Source organism: Equus quagga, chromosome 5 (assembly GCF_021613505.1).
Source record: "Equus quagga isolate Etosha38 chromosome 5, UCLA_HA_Equagga_1.0, whole genome shotgun sequence".
Lineage (NCBI taxonomy): Eukaryota > Metazoa > Chordata > Mammalia > Perissodactyla > Equidae > Equus > Equus quagga.
In genome coordinates, this window is record NC_060271.1 from 111,882,628 (window position 1) to 111,905,901 (window position 23,274).

The window sequence follows — 23,274 nt, forward strand, 5'->3', positions numbered from 1 at the left end:
CCATTAAATTGTTCTCCTTAAAACAAAAAAGTAAGAAACTACAAAAAAAATTATTCCATTAATCTTCTTTTGGAATATGAAGCTTCTACTATCACTGGAGGAAAAAGGCTGTACATGTGGATAAAGTTACATCTTATTCATAATCTGCATGAGTGACTTATAATCAGATCTTTCAGCTACTAGCAAGCTGATCAACAGCCAAGCAGAAGAAAGATACTGACTCTCATTCGTCACATATAAGTGTAATCAATATGGTCTAGATTAGGAAAACTTGAAACTTCATTTAAAGACAAGGATACAAAGTCTGCTTTCACCATTAACATAAAACTGTACAGAGTTTTTACAATTAAAATGGAAAATTCTGGTTTTCAAGCCCAATACCCCATGGAAAAAGAAAAAACCAGAGATAGAATTTTCCACGTAATTATCAGATATACGATCATGACATCCAGTCAGGATTCCTAAAGCAAGCAAGAAAAATGATGAAGGAAGAAGCCATTTAAATTTTTAAGATGTTATTTGACCACTATCTTTATATGCTCATTTATTCTGTATAAATCTACTGACACACATATGAACAAATACACATCTCTTAAATAAACATTCAGGACTGATAAACTTCACCCTTTATTCTGGTATCTTAAATTGAACACCAGCCACAACAAAGGGTAGATAAAAACAATATTCCTGTCTGTTTCCCTCCAAATTTGTTCTTCTGAGCCAGACACAGAAATTATTTATCTATGGCTGTCACTCTACTCTAAAAATGATGAATCTATCAAATGATCTCCTCAACATGTGTTCCTCAGGCTCCTGGGAAGCTATCAAGGGATGCTAGCCAGCACCTTCACTTTTACCAAGTCACTCCATTCCCATCTGAAAAAAAGCAATTCAAAAGCCATAGGAGGGACGGGACAAGTCAGAATGTGTTGAATGAGAACTGTCTAGAAGTACAGAAAGATTATTTAGTAACTAACCAAATGTTTCAAAATTTCTAGGATTGATCATCAGTAATAGCTATTATCTGAATGTTTAGTCTAAGATGCAAGTTCTTTAATATGCCCAACATCAACCTGTTGAAAATTTTCCACTTAATTTGTTAATAAAATACAGTAATCCTGCATTTAGTATATAAAAGTGATGGAAATGATAATATTATCTATATAAAAATGTTTTGATGGGAATATTGACATTACCTATTCATCCATATGAAAATATTCTCATTTGTGTGCAGAAGGCAAGGACAAGAGTTTCAATAAGGAAATGGCTATTTGCCCTCTATGTAAGGGAAAGGTATAACAACTGTTGAACTTGTTTTATAGGGTACTGTATTCATTATCTCATCTTCTCCTTACAGGAACCCTGTGAACGACACAGTTTCATACCAAATTATAGAAGAGTTAATAGACATTTGGTTTGCAGTCCAAAGAACACTACTAATAAATGGCAGAATCAGTACTCAAAGTCTGCCATGCCATCTCCAAAGTGTGCACATTGTCCCAGTAGATTTTTGGAGAGGCCAGAGGGGGATGGAAAGGTCCAGTTATCATCGTTATGTCTGCTGGGCTGCTGGAAACACCCATGGAAGCAGCAGCTGTAGGACAGGTGCTATTCTCTCTTCCTCTATCTTTAACAATAATTATTTATCTATCACGTTTTTTGCTGGGCCTGGATGTAAACCCTGGATCCTTCTCAATACACTGCATAGGTCAACCACAGGTTGGTACATAAAATCTACTTTCCATCCCTAAGTACTGCAATGATCAACAATAAGGGGGCAGAAACAGAAGTTACTAGTAGGCACAAGTGCCAAACAGCTAGTTAAGAGTATTCTTGTCTACAACATGCAGTTATTTTCAAGAGAACTGAAAAAGACTATTTCTATAGTAGGTCAATCCACCCTACCGAATTCCTATACTTTTCAATTTATGATACTGATTATTAGAGGAACAAAATAAAGAGATGTTGCACCTCATCTGTAAAAGCTTAGAAGCTAGGTAGAGGAAACCAGACTTAGACAGGCATCCAGGCTCTTGAGAAGGCCACCCAAGGACGCTGACACAATTAATCAAAATATTCCATGGACACTGCATTGCCCTAACCACATGAATGACCTGCTCAAAATAATTCCAAGGCACTCAGATTCCATTAAATTCAACTTTTGCTATTCATCTACCAGCAATTAAAAGGGGCAAGTCTCCTCAAGACCCTAATAAATTTTCTCTATGTGGCTTAGAAATGGAAATTGTCCACAATAGTTATTTTTACAGTTGGATTGAATATTACAGTTCTCTGGACTGAGAACTTCAACTCACTAGGCCCCAGTTTTCTAATCAGTAAATGGGAATAACACACTTCCTGTTCTCAGGATGAAGGGGAGTAGTATGTGAAAATACGTAAAAGTCTGCTGGGTATACAGAAGGTACTCAATCAATGTTAGTTTTCCTTTCCTTGAAGCTCAGGACCAGATCTTTCCCCATAGTTTTACTGTGGGAATTTTTCTTCTCTAATAGTTCATCAAATCATCACACAGGAAGCTAAAGCAGCCCAAATTGGACCAACCCATAGATTTAAGAGGCACTCAGTAAGCATGACCACTGGAGATCCTGTCTATTATTTACAAGTATTAAAGAGTTGAATGATGAGGCACAAAGAATAAGAAATAGAAGAGGTGAGGAACAGAAATTCTTTCTCTGGCAATGGAACCAGATGTTAACTTTAAAAGGTTCTGGACAGGAAGTGCTGGTGGTGGCAGCTTTTTGATAACTCAAACACAACAGCTTGGTTAAGTAGCTGCTGAATTGGCTGAGCCTTGACTTCACAGCAAGCACTCAACGCTCAGAGGGACTATCGCCAACTTAGCAGCAGCCTGGAGGGACCCATATTTTCCATTATTTGTGATCAAGAAGCCCATGAGTTTCAGGGCCACAGCAGCAGCAGGCTACCCCTCTGTGAAGACTAGCAGGTCTCAGTCAAGGCCAAGGGGAGGGAGCCAAGCTAAGTGCAGCTGTTGCTCCTATGGCCCTAGCTCACCAAGCTGCAGCTTTGTTCCCTCACTCACAGAGGCACATTCAGGGCTTGGATTAAGCACACCCTAAGCACCCCACATTCCCATCTCATTGCATTCTGTCTAGCCATGAGACACGCACAACGGACATTTTCATCTCACCTTAACTGAGCTCTCCAAAGAAATGTTTCCTGCCTCATTACATGCTGTGCTAGACTGTGTCGTCAATTTTGTACAAAAGAGAAGTTACACACTGTGTTTCTGCCATTTCGAAGACCAATAATTTTTTGCCTTCACTGTTACCCAGCATTTAGGTACACTACAATCCATTTGAAGAATCAGGGCAAGGAGGGGACCAGCAGGGAAGAGAAGGGAGGTGGGGAGGGAGAGAAAGGGGAGGGGAAAGGAGGAGTCAAGAGGGGATTCACTGATTTGTGGTGTTGAAAAGTTATTGCCAAGGGACTTGAGTTTATATTTTAGATTCCAGGAAGTCAAAGTGTTCTGGGTAATACATGTGAATCACTGGAAAGCAATCTTCCATTTTCTGGCTAGAAAGTGACTCCTTTGATAACCACAATGTCAATGAATCATAGGCACTTGATTACCAGACTTCCTCTCAATGAGCTAAGAAAATGTTACTCAGGACCCCCTCTAGGAATTAGCCAGGGAAAAGTGAATCTCCTAGACTTGAGCTCATCTTGGATGTCCTCTCTCAATTTCTCCTCTGGGTTAATTCCAGAAAATGGCACAGAACTGTGGCAGAAGGTCCTGTGGGCAGTCAGTAACCTTCTGTGGCTGGGACTGGAGGGCCTGCCTGCCAATGCCCTGAGATATTTCTTCTGCATGACTACTTGCATTTTTAATTCTTAATCCCTGGATCTCTGGGTTTGGTATTCTACACATCAATCTCTGTCTGAAGTTTGCACAGCATAATCTACTCATTCTTCTGTTGAACAAAGGTTTATATAACATTTGGGGAATACTCCATTTTACACATATATTCTTTTTTTCAGTATGGTCACCCCAGCTTTGCCCAATTACCCAGTGACTCTCACCCTCACCTTATTTGGGTTGTAATGGGGTCAGTAAGAAACAGCTGAAACAGAATCCCTCTCTGATACTCCTCTCTCACATGTGCAAACTGCATTAGAAATAGTCACACAGTGGCACTGTCCAACAGAAGACCACTTTAAGAACTCTCCAGATATAAAAACTATCTGTCAGGGCCAGCCCGGGGGCATGGTGTTTGAGTTCACATGCTCTGCTTTTAGCGGCCTGGGTTTTGCAGGTTCGGATCCCAAGCACAGACCTACATGCCACTCAACAAGCCATGCTATGGTGGCATCCCACATGCAAGGTAGAGGAGGACTAAAACAGATGTTGGCTCAGGGACAATCTTCCTCACCAAAAAAAACCACAAAAAACAAGAACAATCTGTCAATGCAATGAGAGTCACAAGCCTGGGTCGGAATCTGAGCTTTGCCACCAGCCGTGACCTTGAGGTAGCCATCTTCCCTATCTGGGCCTCAATTTCTGATGTATAAAATAAAAAGGGTGAATGAGATGTTCTCTAAGCTATTGTCAGCTCTAAGGGTCTCACATTCACTTCACAAAAAATTCTCTACCAATTTTCATGAGAACAATGACTTTTCTTGCACAAAGGATTATTTCATACTATCATATGATCGTCAGCTTTCAACTTTTCAGAAACACACCAATGACAGTAAATGAGCCAATTCTGAAATGCCATTTTCCTTCCTTCATTGCTTATTCCTCTTCATTCCTCCACATGTATTAGTCACATCTTAATTCTATTACACTAATTACTTCTTAAATGATCCCAGACAATTACAAGTCTCTGGAATCCAAACACCTTTGATGTTTGACTTATAAATTTTTCAGCATCTATAATTTTAAGGTTAAATTACATATTAAATTTCAAAGGCCAAGTACTTCAGAAGGGGGAGAAATTACGTGTGCTTTCCATACATGCCTTGAGTCCAAATAAAACCTCTGCTCTTTAGTCACCAGTGGAATGACTATCAACTGTGGAAACTGTGTCATTTGCAGAACTGTGAAACGTTTAAATTCCTTACGAAAACCCCAAATAGTAAATTAAACTGAGTCACAGGTCTTCGGATTCTCCTAAAATTTATTAAAACTATGTACAGTAGAAGATAATTTCCTTGTATAAAGCTTGAAACTGCAGCTAAATGACATAAAAATATTGAAGTACTAGGCAATGTTATCAACTGGTGTTTTGTAAGTTTAATGTAATGTACACAAGAAATTATATTGGTTACATTTGTTAATGTCAATCTCTTACATCTTACAACATGTTAAAATATGTTCAGTGTTGTAGTTTAATGAGCCTGTATTTTGATGTAATCAAATGTACGATATATGGTAATCAAGAAATTAATAATAACTAACAATAACCCCTTAGATACGGATACTGCTCCAACCATAAAGCATTTTTACAAACTACGTTTCATTTAACCCTCATAAAAACTCGAGGAGGTGGGTATCTTCCTTCCCATTCTACAGATGAGGAACAAAAGCTTCACACACGTGTATGATAGCGCTCAGACCAGGACTCAAAATTTAGTGAATGGCTTGAGTCAGACGCGATGGATAGAAGTGTTCTGTGGGTCTGTCCAGGCCATGCAAAAAGAAGATGGATCTCACAGACACTTCAAATGTGCTCTTTCCCCTGAAAATCCCCGTGGGGCTTCAGCCAACCCTGGCACAGAGAGGTAGCTAGGAGACACCATAAGCACAGGGTAGGGGGGCCCTGGGCTTCTGAGGGTTCCCGACGTCTAGCTGTGCTACTCGCTCTTTGGCCTCAGGTAAGTTACTTAACCTCTTGTTCCTTAGTTTCCTCATCTATAAAATGACAATAATAACCTGATGATTCAGAATTGTAAGTTAAGACGTAAGAAACGGAAGGTGTCTAACACAGGGTGGGCATACAGAAAGCACTCAATAAGTGGCAGTTTAAGATTTCGCCAATGTATTTATATGCTACTCATCAACAAAATTCAGGGTTTATCCTGGTTTCCCCTTCAGAGTTTGTTGTCTAGGATTGAAGAGAAGTGTCAAAAGCTGATAAAACGGTGAATTTGGTACCTTTATTGGATTAACAAAATTTTATCAAAAACCAATTTCTCTATCAATTATAAGTAAGTGAGAAGCAGCAGACTGACAAATCTGACTACATACAAAATCCAAAATTTCTGTATGGCCTAAAAAGAAAAACACAACAAAACTACCATAAGCAAAGAAAAAACACCAACAATCCAGTGGAAAAGAAAAACAGGCAAAGGGGAAAACCTTTGGACCAGTGGGTTCTCAACCAGGGGTAATTTTGCCCCTAGCCACATTTGGCAATGACTGGAGACATTTTTGGTTGTCACAACTTGTGTGTGTATGGAGGGGCAGGAACTACTTGAATCTATTGCGTAGAGGCCAAAGATGCTGTTAAACATCCTAAAATGCACAGGATAGCCCTTTGAAACAAAGAACTAGCTAGCCCAAATGTGAATAATGCTGAGGTTGAGAAACTCTGTTTTAGACAAATGAAAAGATTCAATCTCCTACACAAATACAGTTTAATTTCAAATACAAATTAAAACTCCAACTTCCCAGAGTGGCAGACTTCAAAACGTTTAATAATCTGTATGGAAAGAGTATGGTGATATAGACAATCTCTGCATTGGGAGATGCAAATTAGGATTCTAAATCCTAATTTAAATTCTCTGTATTGAGAATGTAGATGAGTACAACTTTTATAGTAGATAATTTGAATGTCTATTAAAATTACACCAGAACATACTCTTTGATGCAACTTTGTTTCTCACAATTTATCTTGAGATATTCACACATGTATATTACAGAATTTATTATCGACTGCAGCTTGAATGACAAAGATAAAAGTCGAAAAGGCAAAAAGTTCAACAATACAGTCTGGTTCAAAAAATTATAGTATATGCCAGGATGGAATATTATGCAGCCTTTATAAAAGACAAGGCAAATTTATTTGTGGTGATATAGACATTACATGAATAAAGCAGAGTGAAATATAGTAAACAAAATATTCTAGCAGTTTCAAGGATATATGCCACAACACCTCAATTCTGGAAGACACTCAAGAAATGGGTCAGAGTATTTGCCCCTGCAAAGAAAAATGGATGTTTAGAGGACAGAGATCAAAAGAAGACTGACTTTTCATTCTAGAGTAGGCCCTTCTTGTGTCTTTTAAATTTTGTACCATGTGTTACATAATCAAAAAAGCTAATTGTAATTTTTTTTTTTTTAAAGAAGATGCCATACAAATCAACTCTCTAAAAAATCTGCCTACAGGTCTTTTAACTGTAATTTGAGGATGAGTCAAGGGACAGTCAGGAAAGAAAGGCACACTAAAATAGGGCAAGACTGAAGACAGCCTAATAGACTCTTGACAGAGGTCAGAGGAACTCTGCTGAGGTCTGGGAAATCCACGGTGAGAACAGTACGGTGGGACTGTAAAGGCAGGAAACCAGCAAAGAGAGCTCCTCGTGACAGAAGCTGTGGCCTCAGGTGGAAGAACACGAAGATCCCCAGGGACCCTGGAGGGAGGAGTTGGGGAAAAAAATACACCCACCTCACACCACCACCCTCCAATCTCCTAAAGAAAAGTGAGGCCCACTGATGCCTCCAGAGACGAAGAGCTGGGTGGATTTCCAGCACAAACACTATTAAACATTGTATTTTGCTGAAGAATGCTCAGGCATCTGGACTTTTCTTTAATTCCACGTGAAGAAAAAAAATTCAAGGAGCTGTTAATCCAAGTAAATTAAGATAACCCGGGGAATTGGCAAGAGATAAATGAACTCAAACATGCATCAGATGGAAAAACTACCTCTTCAATTACTATAAAAATTATGTTTCTTAAGTTTAAAATTAGCTTTTGACTTTATCACCCCAATAAAGTGATTTAAATCTTACAGCTCAGGTTTTTAATCCTAAACCATTTGTTATAGTTTGTAGAAGGGTCCAAGCACATTCTAAGGCATGCAGGACTTCATTTCAGTTTTCTAAAAAAATTAGCCCTCCACAACCTGAGTGGCCAGAGCCAAGTCCAGCCTTTCATCCCACTCCACACAAGCTGTGCTTCCTTCAGGCCACCATGGAGTCATTCTGTTTCTGGTCAAACTTTCTGAGTTAAATCAAATCAAACTTTGAGTTAAAAAACTAAGCAAGAAAAATGCAGACTCATTTGTAAGCTTGTCAAAAGTTTCAGGTCTCTAGTTTTCTGATCAAACTTGTCAGGTCGATGACACATCACCATACAATATATCACTAGACTTGTATAAAATCATCCTTTGATTTAAAGTGGAAAGTGGAGCCAAAAAAAGTACAAAAGGGGACGCAATGTACATACTTGGAAATCAGAGTCAATATTTTCAGAATAAAACACACTAAAGATAGCCTGATCCCATTTACACTCTATCATTCTCCTCAGAAGACAGGCTTTATAATAGACAGGATAATAGCATTTTAGGGCTGCAAGGGATCTTGAACATCTACTCCCTAAATTCCTCCTTTTACAGATAAAAAAAATTAAGACTTAAAAGTGAGTCTTGTCCAAGTGGCAGGACCAGGACCAGAAATCGGGTCTCCCGAAAGATTCACAACCAATATCGGCTCTAGGTAACCCTGGAATTAAGGACTTAAGTTAGTAAATGGAAACTCCAGTTTTAAAAAAATCATCCACAACAAACCAATTCAGAACTGGGCAAGGACTGCAATAGATATTTCTCCAAAGAAGATATACAAATGGGCAGGAAGCCCACGAAAAGTGGTTCACCATCATTACTAATTTAAGGAAATGCAAGTCAAAAAGACAATGAAACACCTCTCCATACCCACTGGGACAACTATTAAAAAAAAAAAAAGGGAAAGTAACAAGTGTTAGGAAGATGGAGGATGTGGAGAAATTAGGACCCTAGTGCACTGCTGGTGGGAACATAAAATGGTACAGCCACTGGGGAAAATAGTTGCACAATTCCTCAAAAAGTTAAAGAGAATTACCATATGACCCAGTAATTCCACTCCTAGATATATACCCAAAAGATATGAAAGCAGAGTTTCCAAAAGCTACTTATACATCAGCATTCATAGCAGCATTATTCACGGTAGACGGAAACAACGTTATATCCATCCACAGATGAATGGATAAACCAAAGACAGTATATCCAGGCAATGGAACACATTATTCAGCCTTGAAAAGGAAGTAATGGTACACGCTACAATACAACATGGATGAACCTTGAAAACATTATGCCAGACACAAAAAGACAAAGACTGTATGATTCTACTTTTACGAAGTACCTGGAACCAAATTCACAGAGAAAGAAAATAGATCAAAGCTTTCCAAGGGCTAGGCAGGGAGAGGAACAGAGAATTATTGTTGAATGGGTACAGAGTTTCCGTTTGGGATGATGAAAAGTTCTAGAAATGGATAGTGATGATGACTGTACGTCACTGTGAATGTACTCATTGCCACTGAAGTATACATTTAAAAATGGTAAAAAATGGTAAATTTTATGTTACATATTACCACCAGAACAAAAAGATACAATTGAAAAAAAAATCCACCATGTGAATTTACGGGCTTAGGGTCTCATGACGATAAGCAATAAAATATCTCCTCCCCTGTATGGATGGCAGTAAAAACAGGCATTTCATTCAAGTGAAAAATCACAAAAGAAAGAACTGTGAAAATTCCAAGTTTCCTGGGCAAGATGACCAAAACACAAGGGGGAAACTGCTGTTAGAGGTTACATGCAGGTGAGGGCAATGTCTTACTTGCTCTCTAGGGCTATTTCTCAATCCAGAAGTGAATGCCTTAAAAACATGATAGACGTCATTGTCCAGCTAACCTAGAGTGTTTTGGCCACAAAGAAGTTTTTCTTTTTTCAACAAGTTAAATAATATGTCAGACTCTTAAAGCTTGGATAGGTTTTTCTTTCAAACTTGGCAAAATGACCCTTCAAAAGGCATGCGTAGAGATGCCTGGGTTAGAAAGAACAAACCCGCACCCTCCCAAGGTTCTATGTTTATTTGAACATATGATGATGCTGTCGTTCAAATAAACACACTCAGCGTTCTCCCGTTCCAATGGCTACAGCACAGACACTTTGCAAATGAGTGTCCACAGTAGCAACAGTTAGTGTTGAAAAGTGGTTTCTATTATACGATCACTTCTGAGATGTGCAAAAATACATCCTGTGCTAAGTGTTTTCCCATTCGCTTCAATTTCCAAAGAATTCCCATCATAAAGGCCAATCAAGCCCATTTGTTGAGTCATCCTAAGACAACTCTCAACCCATCTCAATCCTTGAACCCTCTGAAATCCAAGGAAATCATCTCGTATAAATTGTCAAATGTAAATTAAGCCTCCAGGCACCTGGGTCCTGTTTGTTAGGTAACACACATGGGCGGGCCGAAAGAGCTGTCGGCTGGAGCCCCAGCACCCTCACCTGCAGAGTACATTTGTGACAAAATGCTGGAGATTTTACCTACAGAACAATCTTGAGATTTAAGAACAAGGGATCTCCAGAGAGACCTGGACAAAATATCAGAGAGGGGGTCTAAGACGTTGTTTAAGAAGAAAAAATAGCAATGCTTAGAGCAGGATTTCTCAACTTTGCACAGTTGATACTTTGAGCCAAATAATTCTCTGTCGACAAGGCTGTCCTGTGTGCTGCAGGATGTTTAGTGGCAGCCAGAGCTTCTATCCATTACATGCCAGGAGCACTGCAAGTTTGGACAACTAAAAATGTCTCTTGACCTTGCCAAAAATCTCTGCTGGGGGGCAAAACTTCCCCTGGTTGAGAACCATTAGACAAATTCAGCTTGTCCTCTTCCATTCTGCATTATGGGTGTGACCCAGATATCAGAGCAACAGAGGGAATTGAGCGAGCACCAGCTAAGGATATACCTGCTGGATGAAGGTGCAGAAAGAAGAGGCCAGAGTGAGGTGAAGGAAATACAATTGGCTTTTGGTGGCAAAAGGAAGGGAGAGTTTCAGCTTTGCTATCCCAGCTAATGAATTCATGTTCACTCTATTTTATTCTCTATTAATTCAGCTTCTCTAGTGTGCTGAAAGTGCTCTCAAGTATCAGTGTTCCTAATGCAAAATCCAGGCACTGTAGGTAGGTAGGGGTTCAGGATAGACATGATATGTTCTCAGAAAGTCAGGACGATGGTTGTGTGATAGGTTTGGTCAACTCAGTATCATTCAAGTATACCTTCTCTTAAAGACTGTATCCTCAAACGCTTTCAAAATGCTTAATATTAATCACAAGTAGAACTTAACTAGAATAAGGATGGATCTGTGCAAATACATCTCCCGTTCAACTTCTCTTAGAAAAAACACTCAAATCTATGTTCTATTACTAGCAGGTCAAGAGTATCATGCTTGCACACAGTTGTGCAGACTATATAATGGAACTTTTGTTATGAGATTTGAGCTACATCCCAAAGCTGACGACAAAAGTCAGTAACAGTCATCTCACTTCCTGGGATTCTGCCTGTGCTGCAGAAACCAGCTCGCTGCACTGGAGCAGAGAAGGTAAAAATTCTTTGGACAGCCTGACACATCTCCCCTGGAATTCAGGGGACATGGTGAACATAGAAACTTTCTGACTGTCCCCCAGAAAATTCTGAAGGCAGGAGGTAGGCTTGAGCAGGCTGAAATGATAGGGTAAAGAGAGAAGGCAGCCTGCACCGCAGCGTTTGATACGGCAAAGATGCTACCCTGGTGGGACCCTGCCCAAGAGGCTGCCTGGCAGGGTGAGGGAATCTCAGCTTTAAGAGGGATAGAAACTGACGTAGGAGAGTTGCAAAGCGTTAACATGTTTTGAGTCTCTTCTGGCATTTATAAGTCATTTCCTAAAACAGTATCAGGCTCATAGAGAAACTCAATAAATAAGTATCATTAATTCATGATAAATATCTCTCTCTGAAATCACTATTTACTGTGAATTAATAATAATACCTTAGACCTTTGCTACTCAAAGGGTGAGCCACGAGCCAGCAGCATCCCATCTCCCGGGAACTTGTTCGAAATGCAGAATCTCAGGCCCCACCCAGACTGACTGAATCGGAATCTGCATCTTAACAAGATTCACAGTGATTCCTATGAACAGTAAAGGGTGATAAGCACTTTTTTAGGTTATATGCTCTTTATCAGAGCTATATATAGCAATCACCTGCATTGTTTGCTTTCAAACTATACATACCCAAAGCACACCCAGAAATTCTGATTTAGGAAGCCTGAGTTGTGGGCTGGGCATCTGTACCTTTTAAGCAATCCATGGGACATTCTGTTGTATAACCAGGACTGAGAACCACTGATTTAGGGGTTGGAAAAGGTAAGCATTTGAAGTCAGGTTTCAGCAAGAGCTCCCAACTACTGTCCTACCTCCCCCAACATAAACGTTTTTACACAAGGGAATCCACTTTTCCTTCCAGAGACTTCATCAAGTAACTGCCAACCTCTAGCAAAACCCACAACTAGCTACAATTTTGTTTCCATGATGGATGAGGAATCCCACTCAAAATGATCAAAAACAACAAAAATGGGACACCCACTGGGGACATGCAAAGCAACACCAGTTGAAAAGACACTGGAGGCCTCCAGTTTGAACCCTGTCCATGGCTGCCTGGGATATGTCAGTTGGACTCAGCACTGACTTCTCATAAGGGCTTGTTATTTGTGAATGAAGATGAAAGGAACCATTCACCAGCCACCACCAAATTGTTAAGTTTTCTTGTCTAGATTTTGTCTTGAGGAAAGAGAGAACAGGACCTGATTTAAATCAGACCCTGACTTAGCTGCTATTATTGCTGCATACCCAAATATTCAAACTCAGCCACCATTGGAGCAGATCAAATTTCAAATAACCAGCTAAAATAGAGCCCAAACTCTTGAATCCCAACCCGATTTCTAGGATAGACTATTAGGCAAATTGGACACTATTAGTTCCTGGTGCAGTATGTTTCTAAGAGTTAATTTCCTTAAATGAGATCCCTCAGAATTCTAAAATTTTCAAGGAACTGCCAGGTAAAAAGAAGAAATACTTCTTCTGGCAGAAAACAGTCTATAATATGATGAAGTTTGACAGAAGGGAAATGATAATTACTGTATGAACAGCACAGTCAGAAGTCTTTTACCAAATAAGGTTAGGATTTCTGCAGTGAGTGTATTTCAATAAAAGGATATTTTCAGCCTGAAGAGCTTAGCTTCTTTTTCAAAAATGGTATAATACAGAGTAAATTTGTTTAATACCAATTCATCTATTTACCAACTACACAACTTCAACACGAATATTGTTTTTTTCTTTTCCATAGAATGTCATGGTTTTCCGGGCACATTATGAGACTCTCAGATGTTTCTAATTACCCTCTGTGTACACCCAATAAAACAGCTGGCTCAAGATGTTATTAATACCACAAGAAGATCCCGAGGGCTCATAAATCACCCTCTCTTCAGAAAGGGACAATGCAGTGGCAAAAAGTGACATATTCTAATCTTGCTAAATAAGACTTGAGTTAATGCTCCAGTTGCACCCTAATTTGCCAGGAAAAGGGCAGTGGTCCGCTTTCCTCAGTGCAAAAGATTTTAACGTCAAGTTTCCCTTTTACCTCTTCTAGGGAAAATTTGATGAAAATTAGGCTGAGTTTCCACACTAGGAAAGCTTAGAAAGTCCCCATAACCCAGAACAAATTTTTATTGAATTTGATGGGCATCTGAAGTTTGGTCTCAGAGTGAAGAAATCTCTCATTACTATCTACAGTTGTCTTTTTTCTCCCCCACCAAATCTTACAAAAAGCCAACACTGCAGTCATGCCAGTTTTTCAGTAATTATTGCGTGAGTCTAAATCCAAGATAATGGAGTCAAGCAGGAAACCATTCCTTAAACCCATACTCTTCAACTAAACAGAAAATCAATTTTAATAAGTGTATCAATGACAGGATTAACATTAAATTGGCAAAAGAAGGGCATCTGGCTCTTCTCATTTTCTCTATTTGTGATATAACTTTGGGGAATGAATCTCAAACAAACTTCCTCACTAACTTTATCCTTCCCCATTTGGTAGTTATTTTATTTTCCTGGACTGCATAGCATGAAGATGACTGTGTGGCTGCCCTCAAAAATATTTTCTCATCATCTGTGATGTTAGTTCCAGGAGGTTTTTCCAACAGTACACAAATGCATTATTCCTTCTCCACTTGGAAAACGTGTATATACCTTGATATTAAAAGCTGACAAAAATGTTTGACTTTTATACTACAGGCGCAAAATTGAGCCCAACTTGCATGCCAATAAACGCTACAGGTATATACTGTATCACATAAATGTGATTTCATTATCTATTTAAAGTCCAGCTCCCTTAAATCTACTTTAACCTAGGAGCCCAGAGGTAAATTACACAAAGGATGGTCAAGTGAATTGCACAAAGCGGGATCAAATGTCATAATCACACGTCACTGGAGATGCCCCCATCTATTCAAGATGATTACTTTTCCCTCCTGACCACAGCTTTGGGTTACAAAATGTGCAAACTGTCTAAATGCTCTCACCCTTGCCAATAGGCGTGGCAACATGCAAGAGCTTCCTAGGTAAGCAAGTGAACCCTTCAAGGAGATGCGGGAGGAAGGGGCATAGTGCTACCATGTTGTCTCTGCCATATGATAACGACACCTGACATCACTTTGCAAATAGCTTAACCTGCCCAAAGTAAGCCTAAATGTGAGCAAGTACAGAGCTTTCTATGCACCAGGAGCAGAGTACCGAAGTGGAAGAGTTATGGAAACATCGTATGTCTTTCTTGATGCTACTATACTATCAGGATCAGTAAATGAAAGAACCACTGCCTCTGTGGTACAGAGGGAGCATACTCTATCCAAGCTTCAGGAGATGTAAGCACATTCCCCCCATCACAGGACATAGGGGCTGCAAATTAAAAGGATTTCTGTGTGTGTGGTGTGTGTGTGTGTGTGTGTGTGTGTGTGTGCGCGCGTGTATGTGTGTGTGTGAGGAAGACTGACCCAGAGCTAACAACTGTTGCCAATCTTCCTCTTTTTGCTTGAGGAAGACTGTCACTGAGCTAATATCTGTGGCAATTTTCCTCTATTTTATACGTAGGATGCCACCACAGCATGGCTTGATGAGCGGTGCACAGCTCCACGCCTCGGATCCGAACCCGCAAACCCCGGGCCACTGAAGCAGAGCATGCGAACCCAACCACTGGACCACCTGGCCAGCCCCTAAAAGGATTTTTTTTTATATTTGGAAAAAGAGAAAGGTCTTCAAATAAATCCAAGGAGCCCATATGCTCCTTCAGCCTGCTCCTTCTCATGAGCCTCAGGACAGCTCTGCAAGAAGGTCAAGGCATGATTAAATGCATTGTACTAGTATGGAACCAGAGAGCCCAGGGTCCCAGGACCAGTCAACAATAAACCCGAGCTAGACCACCAAGTGTCAGCTGACATGGTAATGACTAGAGGTGCAACAGGAAAGAAAAAATAGCACAGGCAGAAGCATGTGAAAGAGAACCTGAAGTTGTTCCTTAAAAGACCGTCAGTATTTAGATAGATGCAGGCGTTGGGGGTGGGAATTCCATGTAGTGGGAACAGCTATACTAAAAGTACAGGAATCTAGCTGTGCTTTGCCACGAGCAGAAAGTAACTGCAGTCAGTGTTAAAAATATAAAATCCAAACTCCATGTGCTACAAAGGTGCCCTTTTTCGTGCATCTTGCAGTCAGTGGAATATGTTCTCCTTTCCTGTGACCCCAAATTCTATAGAGACTTCTCAAATGATTATTTTACTCGTGTGATTTCAGTTGCCCAAGAATTTCGGAGGAAGCTGTACTGGGTAAAATCTATGTGTGCCATCATTACATGGGCACCTGCATCGACTATTTGCTCTATCAACAAAAATGCACTGAGCATCTCCAAAGTGAGGCACTGTGCTTGCAATGCGGATACCAACATGAAGTAGACAGGTCCCTGTCCCCAAGTAGTTTAGAGTGTGGAAGAAATAAGCATGGCAACAAATAAGGGAAATGTGGCTTTGTAGCATGAGTGGCACTTGGCTGACTCTTGAAAAGGCAGTGGGTCTCTGCCAGGCAGTGGCAATGGTGTGAACAGAGGCCCAGGAGCACAGACGGCTAGGAGCATTTGAGGACCTTTGGTATCCCTGCAGGCTCAGTGTGACAGAAGCAGAGAGAAGGGGCACGGCCAGAGTTAAGGCCAGGGAGCCAGGCGGCCGCTGATCCTGGGGGCCCTGCGTGCTATGCTAAGCAGTTTCGAGTTTTCCAAAGATCATTTCATATGCTCAAGCTGACAGACTAGGAAAGAATACACACTTTGTGACATTGTGTTACAGACTCCAAGGAATTTTGAAAGGTCATTTATTCCAGGCCAGCCTAGCACAATCCCTTTAAGGAGTCCCAGCCACCCCCATGACACAGGCCAGGCATGGCTTAAAAGGAACAATCCATCACACATGCCTTTCCCACAGAGTTAGCAGACTGCTGAGCCCTCTTTTACCTAAGGTTATTTTTTTCAACTGTCCTGATTGCAGACACACTTTCTTATATCACCAGTCTGATGCCCCTCACCTTCTCAGCCTCAGGAATCTTCCTCTCCAATCAAATAGGACCTGATTTTCTCCTGATTTTGGCTCTTAGGGTCAACCTATAACACCTCCTCGGTCCAATTAATCCCTGAAACCACAATGCCATGCAGCCCTGCAGTAGTCAGTACCCTCCCCCTACACACACACACACACACACACACACACACACACCTGCCTTCACAAGCAGGAACCAATTTTATTTCCTTTACTTAAAAGCAAGCTCCATGCCAAAATCATGTGATCTATTTTACATAAAATAATGTTGGAGAAAGAGGTGACAGCTGCTGTGGTAACTCATTTATGTATCTAAGACCCTATACTTTTTATTATAACCAAGATTCCTTCTACCATAATTCCAAGACCATTTTTTAACCCAGCGGACAAGACATGCTTGCCTCTGTCCTCTGTGTATGGGGCTCTTTATCTACAGTTATTAATAATATGGTTCCCTGATGTAACACAGGTTGATAAAATCTAACCCTACATGACATATAAGAAAAGTCTGAGTGAAAGCTCCTAACGCCAGCCTTTTGGAGACCGTCTACAGTTTAGATAAAATAACAAACACAGTCACAGAGTTCGATTATACAGTTTGTGATGTTCCCTCAAGAGTTCACTACTCACTTCACTCAGGTCTCCACTCAAACATCATCTCAGCAGGGCCCTTCCTGACCTGTCTAAAACAGCAATCCATCCATACACCTCCCGCCAGCACTCCCCATTCTCCATCTCTTCTCCCAACTTCATATCTCTTCAGGGCATTTATCACTACCTGACATCATATATGTTTCTTACAGTGTATTTTTAGTAGCAATCATTTGACAGTAGTGTACACTCACACTATATATTTTTAGTTTTTTTAGTGTTAAATGTGGTAAAATACATGTAAGAAAATTTACTATCTTAACTATTTCTGTGTGCAGTTCTGCAGTACTAAGTACTTTCATAGTATTGTACAGTCAATCTCCAGAACTTTTCCATCTTACAAAACTGAAACTCTGTATGCATTACACAACAACTCCCTATTTCCCTCCTTCCCCCAGCCCCTGGCAACCCCCATTCTACTTTCTAGGAATCTGACTACTCTAGGTATCTCAGATAAGTGGAATCATACAGTATTTGTCTTCTTGTGCCTGGCTCTTTTCACTCGGCATCACGTCCTCCAGGTTCATCCATGTCATGGAGCCACATTACGTTTTTCAATGTAGTGGGAAGGCAAGGACTTTTGTCTATTTTGTTCACTGTTACATCCCAAATGCCTAAACCGATCCCTGGCACATAGTAGGTGCTCAATAAATATATTTTAAGTGAATATACCAGATATACCTGGTTCCTAATACCAGACTTTTAAGGGTGCGCCACAGCTTAAATAAAATAAAAAGGAAATGCTCTACATTATGACATTTACTTAGTATTATAAAATAACTTGATGAGATGAAACATAGTCGGGAGTAGTTTGACAAGTTCTTAAACATTCTAAATTGCCCAGATAAGTGGCAACCACTTTCTTTACTTAAGCATTGTATTGAATCATCTTTAATAAACATAAAACTTGTACAATGTATTAAGGGGAAAATATATGCACCAGTTAATCAAAGAGTGACATGTTGGCATTTCATTGGTTTCTGTGCTGGATGAACATCCAAGGGTCCAAACAATGACAACTGGCAGAGGACAAAAGACTCAGTATCTGAACTAAGTTGCCAGAAAAAAATCTCAATGCTTCCTGCTCCTTGAACAGTCATGTTGGTTTATTTAATGCCTTACTGAGAAGGCATTTTTCCCCCTCCTCATGAGGAGAACTTACATAATGAGGGTAGCAACATGGACTGCCTCCATTCCCTCATCAGAACACTGAAGTGTTATGTTGGTTTTGCGAGATGCATGGGCAGATTCCCAGTGTAGAGCAGCAAACCCACCTCAGAGGAGTTAAAAGCAGCTAAAGGTTGACATCGTTACTAAGGGCTGTTCAGAAGCTTATTTGGACTACTAAAACACTAGTTTCCTACCGAAAAATGAGAAAACTTCCCTCTTTTTCAAAACAAGAGAGATCAGTGCCCCCTTTTCCAAGAACTTCAGTAAGTTCTGAAAGAGTACAGTCCAAATTCCCAAGCTTGAAATTCAAAGTGCTTCACAGCCTTGCCTGCCCCAATCTACCTTCCCAGACCCATCATCTACTATTATTACCTTTCATGTTTCTACATTTAAGTGAAACTCCTCCCAATTCCCAGAAACCATCTGTGCCTTCTTGTCTCCATGCCAAATTCTAATGGGTAAATCCTTCCCATATCAACTTCCCCTCTCCATTCCCTCTACTTCCCATCCATCTTTATTTTGGAAGTTAGCAACGTTTCGAGTTGCGCTGCCCCCATCAGTTTACAATCAGGCAACGTGCAATTCACCCAGCTCCCGCTATAAGCCAACATAGTTAGCAGCTGGGGATAGCATAGTGAACTAAGCAGAAAAGTTGCATGCCATCCCTTTTCTCTCAAAGCATCCTTCCTCAGCTAGAAGTGGCATCTCCTCCTCTGGGCTGCTGCTAAGAGCTTTCTACCTTGATTTAGGGTTATTTACATATACTACTCAGCTCCTCAAAGCATAAACTCTTTGAGGGCAGCTTTATGATTTGCTTGTCTTGGAAAATCCAGTATAGTGTTTTATACATAATCACTTCGTATATGGTCATAGGAGGCAACATAGGAGGGCAGGAGGTATCTGGACTCTGGGATAAGAAAATCTGACAGTCTCCTTTAATCAAACCACTAAAACCTAGGTACTCACATTTACAAAATATGGATACTACCATCCATCTCTCTCCGGGAAAGTAAGCATCAAATAAAATAACATGGATGCATACCTTTTAAATTATCAAATACTTTTTAGAATTATTCAATTGGTGTTAATGGAACGTAAGTCCCTTGTAACTCCTCAGAGAAAAGCAGCATCATACAAACCCAATGTGTTATTTCAGCAATCATAATTGCTTTTCAATGTCTCTACAAATAAGTTACGCCAAGGGACAGTGTTATTTTATTTGAAATATTCTAGTTGTGACAACAGGAATGCCTATGTTCTTCTTACTGGAGGAATTTACGACTCTATAAACAACTTTTAAATAAAAGAAGGTCATCTTCATTATATCCCTATGAAATGGAAAGAATCCATTAAAACAACAACGGTTAACCTGCTGGCCCACCCAACTGGGGACACATTTCCATCCTTTCAAGAGGCAAAGGCGGAGAGAGCAAGGAGGCAAAGCTCAGAATGCCACAAAAAAAGTCATAATTAGAAATCTGCTTTATAGGAAATGCCACTTAGTGCAAATATTCTGTTACATCAAACCAATATCACATTGATAAAAATGAGTTTATTCTAGAATCTCAGAGTCGTTCTCTTGTCTATCATTCTTATTCAGGCCTCCCTTTTAGAGTCACATTAAGAGGAAGTTATACTCAAGATTTCTTCAACTGAATACTCAAGAACAAAGACTATATGCTTAACAGTCATGAAATATGTACCTGCTTCTCACATCTAAACAGCCCAGACTCACCAAAAAGCACTAAAGAAGAAGCACAAAAGAAGGAGTAACATCACCTCTGTGCCTGCTACAGAACCACCCTCTGCATACCTATTACCTGCGTTGTGTGGATGAATGACCTGGGCCCAAGAGGATATAGAGCCAGAACATGCTTGATGGGCACGATGAAGACATCACTCGAACCCAGGGCTGTTGATCTCTTAGTTGCTTATTCTCTATCATACCATCTGGCCTTCCCACAAAACCCCACTCCGTGAGGTCCTTCACTTTGTCCCTCCTACACCTCATGGTCAGACTCCAGGGAGTTAAGTAAACAGACGACATAAGGAGACGTAAGTTCTAGTGTCAGCTAACCGGCTTGCTGTGTAACTAAGGCAAACTCACTTAAGCCACTGTGCCTACGTTTCTTTATTTTAAAAAATGGTGACAATAATATCTGTTCTACTTCCTCCAAAAAAACTATAAATCTTCATGCAAATGTTCAGAATTATTTCTGCTGTTCTGATTAATGAAATGGATTATTTAATTAAGGTGCCTTGACTATGAAGTCCATATGGTTTTCCCTGTATTACTTTGACTCCTTGGAGCAGAAGTCAGCAAACTATGGCACTCAAGTCAAATTCGGCCCACCGACTGCTTTTGTAATGCAGCCACGCCCATTCTTGTACATAGTGTCTACAGCTGCTCTCACAACCATGACAGAGTTGAGTAGTTGTGACACAAACTCTATGGCCTGCAAGGTCTAAAATATTTACGATCTGGCCCTTTAAAGAAAAAGTTTGCCAGCCCCCACCTTTTATTGGCCTTAAATACCAGAGGCCAAAGAGAGTAGCTAACAAGCTACAACAAATTTTGAATTTTCCTCAAACTGTACTATTTTCCATATACATCTTATTTGTCCAAAGGTTTAACATATTGTAAAATATTTATAGAAAGAAAACCAGTAAGTTAGAAAACCACTTTGTGTACATAATAAAGTTATATTAAACAAGGAAAGTCCACAAAGATATCTTACGTCTAAAAAACGAATTTCTAAAATTTTCTGTATTTCTGAAGAATCATAATCTGTAAGTTCTACAAAATTACCATTCTTCAATTAAAAAAATTTAAATTTGTCCCTCAAATTATCCAACATTTGAATTAAAATGTAAAGAGGAGAGAAAAATAGCTCAGTATACATATAAATAAAAATATTTCCCATAATTTTCAATGTGAAATTATTTATTACTATGCCCTCTCTTTTTTTTTTTTTTTAAACTAAACTACTCTGCCAATCCTTTTGTGGTAGAGTTGAGTCCTGGTTTTGAAATTTTTTGGAAATAAAATTGCTCCCTTTTATATTTTGAATAGGCTACGTGTATTCTGTTCCTAAACATCTGCTTAAATGCCAGACAGGAAAGTGTGTAGCATGTTTTAACAAGAAGACTTCCTCTGTTTCTCAAAGCCTTCAAATATTTAGTTTCAAAATGAATACACTGTAAGCCAAAAAATTACCACCCATCCGATTACTTTGTCATTCCTACTGTAAAGATTTATGAAAAATTTGAGGAGGAAGGGGCGGCATTGTTGATGATGACAGAGGAAGAAAAGCAATGAGTCTAAGGAAGGCAACCAAGTGAAGCAAAAGTGGGAGAAAGCCACTAAGCCCAGAACAACCTAGTGGGGGTTGCCTTTTCCCTTCCCCTCCTTGTCTGTACCCTCCAAAAAGGCCAGAAAATAATATTACTTACTACACATAAAAGTTTTAAGATTTTAGAGATGGACTGAATTTTAGAGGTTACTAAATATAAGCCATTTATTTTACAGATGAGAAAAACCGAGGTCCAGAAATATTAACTGTCACACCCTGTGGATTAGCTAGTTAGTGGCAGAACCAGGACCAGAATCTAGTTTCCTGATGATCAGTTCAACACACTTCCCTTTAGACTCGGCTCTCTGCCCTGTTAAGCATAACGTGCCATTTGGCACCTGCCAGCTAAATTCTTTTAAAAATATGCCCGAAGTGCCCCTATCATAGCCAGGAAATTCACAATACCCTTTTAAACAGTATCTATGGGCACATGTTTTTTTCCAAGTACAGACTATCAGGAATACTGCTTTGACAGAATGAGGATTAGAAGTCACAATAAAGCAGCAGAATAATCAAAGAGCTAATAAGAACTTCAAGCTGTCCTCTTGTATTTTGTCTTGACGGAAATCAGTTTGAAACAGACACTCCCTCTTCTACCCACCGAGACACACACTCCCAAGACTAAACAGCAATATTCCATAAAAAGACCAGATCTAGCCAGTGTTATTATCTGTCTGACATTTGGGTTATTCTTGTGAGTAACTCATAAAGTAACGTGGGTGTCTATGATTATTTGAGTACACATGGCAAACCATAATTGGTCAAAAAATAATAAAAGACATTTTTCCGTGACAAAAATACTGTATTGCATGACAACATGGCAGTGTGACAGCATTCAGTGGACCGCAATACTTTCTCCATTTACAAAAAAGTAAAAAAGAAACTTAAGTAAAAAGTCTCTTTGCAGCCGGTAACTACCATAGTTCATATTTAAATTAATTATGGACGACTAAAAAGTTTTGAGTGCTGACATTAATCCACTAGCATATCTTCCCCCAAATCCACGTCATCTATCAATTTATAATTCAGTCTTTTGATACAGAGCAGAAACGTGGCAAAAGATGCAAGTCTGTATTCCCTTCTACAACTGAAATACAGGTTTCTGATAATTTTTAGGAATTTTTTAGAACATGACTATTTATGAAGTAAAAATTTAAACTTAATCACCTCCATCCAGATTTTACAACATGAGTCAAACCTAACATAAATTCTACTTATCGCCGAGCAGATAAAATTTGAAGCTGATCAGTACTAGCTGTGCCTTAGGGTCTTAATCTAAAACCTACTCCCTCCTATCCCACTGATACCTCCCCATCACCACACGGCTGCATAAATGATAAGCCATAAGGGGCAATACTCTAGCTGCTATTTCTCTAAGAAACCAAAAACCAGGTTAAAAATCATTC

General features: G+C 39.7%; 1 protein-coding gene across 10 annotated transcripts in view; it reads right to left on the minus strand.

Annotated features, from left to right (window-relative positions):
* Nucleotides 1-23,274, minus strand: part of LTBP1 (latent transforming growth factor beta binding protein 1) — a 383,440-nt gene that overhangs the window by 204,726 nt on the left and 155,440 nt on the right. The window lies entirely within an intron of this gene.